Source organism: Trachemys scripta, chromosome 25 (genome assembly GCF_013100865.1).
Source record: "Trachemys scripta elegans isolate TJP31775 chromosome 25, CAS_Tse_1.0, whole genome shotgun sequence".
In the NCBI taxonomy this organism is placed as follows: domain Eukaryota; kingdom Metazoa; phylum Chordata; order Testudines; family Emydidae; genus Trachemys; species Trachemys scripta.
In genome coordinates, this window is record NC_048322.1 from 3343980 (window position 1) to 3348924 (window position 4945).

The window sequence follows — 4945 nt, forward strand, 5'->3', positions numbered from 1 at the left end:
AGTGGCCAACCTGAGCCTGAGAAGGAGCCAGAATTTACCAATGTACACCTTTGTATGTAACTACGTAGTCAATTGTGAACCTTCCTATCATTATCATTATCACTTTGAAATAATTATGATGATGTACTTGGCTCTATATCCCAGTGTGCCCTGGATTTCTACAGGTTGCATTAGCCAATCCAACCATTTGGCACTAGCAGACGGGTACCTCTGTCTTGTGCCTGATTCTTGTACGGCTATAAAAGGCTGATAGAGGCCGATATTTTCCCCTCTTTTTAACCAGCACTAATACCAAGCTAGGCTAGGGCTGGGAAGAGAGAGAGAGAGAGCAATAGGTTTCTCCTCTTGTTTCCTGCTCTCTTTTTCTTGACTAGTTTCTCTTCTGCACCAACTTCCTATCAGTTTTTGTGAGCCTGGCTAGCTCAGTTGGGAGGGCATCAGACTTTTAATCTGAAGGTCCAGGGTTCAAGCACCTGGTCAGGTGATAAACTATTCCTTAAAATCTGTCTTTCTGGAGTCCTCTTTGATGTTACTTTTTCTTTTCAGGATTTTGCCTTTCCTAGGCAGGTCCTTTGTGTGTGTGTGGGATTGAAGGGGCAACTTCCAGACATCCCCTATGTCCTTGCAGGCTGGAGGAATAAAGGCCTCTGGGCATATAGCTTCTTCCTCTGCTGCACACACACACACAAACACACAGAATATCCCTAAGGAATTAGAATCCCCTGCTTCCGTCCCCTGTCCTGCTGGATCCCCAAATGAGGATGCTCTTCACCCTGAACCCATGTCCCCTTTATTCCCAGGGCCCCTCAGTCCCAACCCACAGGCCCTTCTATGCTCACTGCTCCTCAGTCCCAACCAGAGCCTACTTCTCTTCACCCTTCGCCTCTGTCCCAACCCACAGCCTCCTCCTATTCCCAGTGCCCCTCAATCCCAACCCACAGCCCCCTCCTTTTAACAGTGCTCCTCAAACCCAACCTCTCTGTGGCAGTGCAAGAGCTGCTAGCATGGATGTGCTCTGGTGACACTAGGGGCATAGTGTGGACATGCAACGGCTGTTTTATTAAAACACTTTAACTAAAGCAGCATAACTCTACTGTGTAGACATAGCCTGAGAGTGAGACAAGACCCAGCTCCCGTTGAAACTAAAGAACCACAACTTCCTCTGTAGTTAGCAGGATTTGAACCTGTGTAGGGAAACACCAATGGCTTTCTAGTCCAGCACCTTAACCACTGGTTGCATCCACTTGCACTAGCTATGCCTCTCATGACACTCTAGTTCTGTTCTCACTGAGTAATTGATTCCAAATGTTTCCTCACACCAGCTTCCACAACACACTTACTGCTGTGCCATTGTGTAAGTGTGTCCAGGGCTGAACAGCAAGAATTCCTGCTCATTTCCCTTTTGTCTGGTGCATGAGGAGAGTGTGTTTGCGGTTAATGATGTTGCTGTAGATTGTTGTCCATTTCCTGCCCTGATAATTCAGACAGTCCCTTTCCTGTCATATCACCAGTATGTCAGTGATTGCAATAGCAGAGGGCAGGTTTTCTCTGGGGCACTGAGCTTTGCCAGGGGGTTGGTGACTCCTTTCTTTCCTCACCCTGGAGTAAACTCAGGTTTTTATTCCATCCTTGATGTTTTATGGAATAACAAGAGCAGCATGAAGAAAAAGGTGGGCAGCATGTGTCTCGGGGAGGGGCAGAGAGGTGCAAGCAGTGGGCAGGATGGGTCTCAGGGGAGGGGTCAGAGGTGAGAGGGGTGGGCCAGGTGGGTCTTAGGGGAGGGAGCACAGAAGTGAGAGTGGTGAGCAGGGTGGGTCTCAGGGAAGGGGTCAGAGAGGTGCAAGTGGTAGGCAGGGCAGGTCTCAGGGAAGGAGGCAGAGAGGTGTGGGCAGCAGGCAGACCTTGGGGTAGGAGTGGAGAGGCATGAGCAGCAGGCGAGGAGGCTTCAGAGGATGAGAGGACCAAGGGAAAGGTGGACCAGCAGGCCTCAGCAAAAGAGGCAGAGTGGGGTTGGGAAGTGGCCAAATGGGAGTGAGGGTGGAGCCTCAGAAAGAGGCGAACAAGCGAGGCAGGGTGGAGCAGTGCCACAGTCCAGACACCGATGTCCCCTCACCCACTTCTAGGGAGCTTCCAGTGCTTACGCTGAGCCTCCCCAAATACAAGACTCACGCGCCACCTATTCTTTGGGTCTTCAGTGACCAACCATCTCCCCAAGCTATGTTGACGGGATAAGTCCTCCTGTTGACACAGTGCTATCCACACCGGGGTTAGGTTGATATAACCACTTTGCTAAGGGGGGATTCATTTTTTACACCCATAGTATCATAGTTACACCGACCTCATTCACACACAAACCTTGGGAGTGAAACTTCACCTGATCCTCTGCTTTACAGAATCCAAACACAAGCAACACTTGTCAGGGCTCAAGGGTGGTTGGCAGAGAGCCAGGTGTGGGCAGGCTCCAGGCAATATCAGGCACCATGGCTTAGCTAGCTACTGAATCTATTTCATAAACAGGAGATCCTGGGTTCAATACCCAGTAATGCCTTGTTGTGTAGCTTTTGGGCCACCTGGTATTGGCTATTGTCAGAAGACAAGATACAGAGCTAGATGGACTATTGGTCGCCCAGTATGCCTGTTCTTGTGGTTTAAATTACACTCACAGGCACTGATAATAGAGTTACTGAAAGTTTGGGAGTTAAGAGCTGATAGGTCAGTGTTCCAAGCCCCTCATGGATGACCCCCTCCCTCTGGGACAGGGGCAGGTCTGAGCTCTCACACCAAATGCCTCATTGTGGCTGCCAGAATCTGTGGGTGGCTCATTTAGTTTGTGCCAAGGATTGCGTCCTGCTTTGTGCACCATGTCTGAGAATGAAAATCCTAAACCACCCTATGAAATAACAAAAGCAGCAGGCCGTATTTTTGTCACTGCCCCAAAGCAGACAGACCAATGGAGAAATGCCATCGAGTCTGGGGTAATACTTCACTGTGGTTTTACCATTTCCACTTGCTAAACTCCCTTTCAGCCATCTGGGCTCCTAGAGCAGGGTACTGAGCCCGAGCCGAGACACATACACTGCAACTTTACACACCAAGCCGCTGTCCTGGATTAATCTGACATGGGCCAGTTGTGGGTGTTTCATTCAACTGTAGACGTATCCTAACATTACATCTACACTGCGAATAAAACACCTAGGGCACCTGTCTCAAAGCCCGGGTCAGCTGACTCAGGGTTATGGGGTTTGGGCTGCAAGACTATAAAATTACAGTGCAGACATATGAGCTTGAGCCCAACCTCTGAGACCTCATGAAGGGTGAGAGTTTCTGAACCCAGGCTTCAGTGTGAATAAAAATATCTGCACCACCGTTTTTAGCCCCAGAGCTTTAGCTCCATGAGCCCAAGTCAGATGACCCAGGCCAGCCGTGCTGCAATCTTTATCCTGGGAGAGATGGACTCTAAGGATACATCTCCATTGCAATGTCAGCCCAGGTGTGGCACGCTGTGCTCAAAGCAGCACCTGGAAGCCCCATATTCACCACTGTCATATAATGATGATATGGTTTGTACAAAGTCTGCCTTGTGAGGTATCATTTCAAAAGTCTTGAGCTCTTGAACATTAATTTCTTCTTGCATTCTATGTGCTAGCATTGTCTGGGAAGTTATGAAGTTTTGCTCTGTGTGGGTTACTGAAATACGTTATGAGGTTGGGAAATGCCCACAACCAGCCTTTCAGGTGTGACAATGGAGGAGGCAGACTTGCTGCTGGCCCATTGAAGGAATCCACATTCCCAAGGACTATCCCAGGAGCTGTGTACAATGCAGACTTCTTCAAGTTAGCATGGAGACAATGGACACTGCTTGACTCACATCGTAGCAAAGCAGCTTCCTAGCAAGTTGGAAGAAACTGTGAAAGAGGGGAAGAGACATCATGACTTGGCCTCTCTCCCCGACAACTCAATACCTGGAAACACACCTGGAGGACAAAGACTGAACTGAAATAATTCAGAAATCAAAAGAGAATAATAATAATACATTCAAATCAAAGTCCCCAAACAGACTAGTATTGGTTTTTCAGCAGAAAATTTTAAATTTCAGGGGTTCTGTTTTCCCAGTCAGACCTTGCCAAGGGAATCACAGAGAAAATGTTTGAATTGCTTCCTTCAGAACAGCTTGGCCTAGACACTCTAGCTTTGGTTCACTGTTGTGGCCTTGCTGAGGACTGGGACATTTTAATAATTTGGGGAGGTCCCAGGGTGTTTAGACATATTTCATTTAAAGCAGGGGGTCTGATTTCCTTAGAAGGTTTTTGTTTGCAGGAGGGAACATGGTTGATTGCAAAGGAGGAGAGAAAACTAAATGAGTCCCAGGAGGACAGGATTTGAACCCATGCATGCAGAGCACAATGGATTAGCAATCCAGCACCTTAACCATGTGGTCACCTCAGCTGAGCTGTCAAGAAAGGGACAGGAGGAGAAATCTAAGGCCAGTAGAGATAGGGACACTAAGGAGTTTTTAAATACTAAGTGTAAGCAGGGGCTGAATGAGTTCCCCCCTTATATCTAGTGATGAGCTGGGGGAAAGACTTCAGGAACAGACCGTGTTTACATAGACACACCTACTCTGCCTAGGTATGCAGCATGATGGGGCTGCTTTGCTAAAATGAAGATGCCCTAGGTACTGCATAGGAGTTTTAGGTTTCTTTTCCAGACAATAGCAGTGTGAGTTTTATTGCCTCAACATTTCAGTAGAAAAATTCAGACCCAAACTGTGTGTGGTGGGGAGATTGCTAGCAGTTGGTTTTGATTTAGCTTGTTTTCTTATTCTCATTTTAAAAGTCCTTGATCATTTTGATGGGAAAAATATTTGTAGAATGCCAAGGAAAAGTCAGACTAACACGGCTGCTACTCTGAAACCTGTCAGAAAAGTTAAAAATCTGCATTGGAG

General features: G+C 47.6%; 1 non-coding gene across 1 annotated transcript; it reads left to right on the forward strand.

Moving 5' to 3' along the window:
- Nucleotides 1-411: 411 nt before the first annotated feature.
- On the forward strand, nucleotides 412-484 carry TRNAK-UUU. The gene has a single exon. It is a non-coding gene; the product is annotated as a tRNA-Lys (tRNA).
- Nucleotides 485-4945: the final 4461 nt, after the last annotated feature.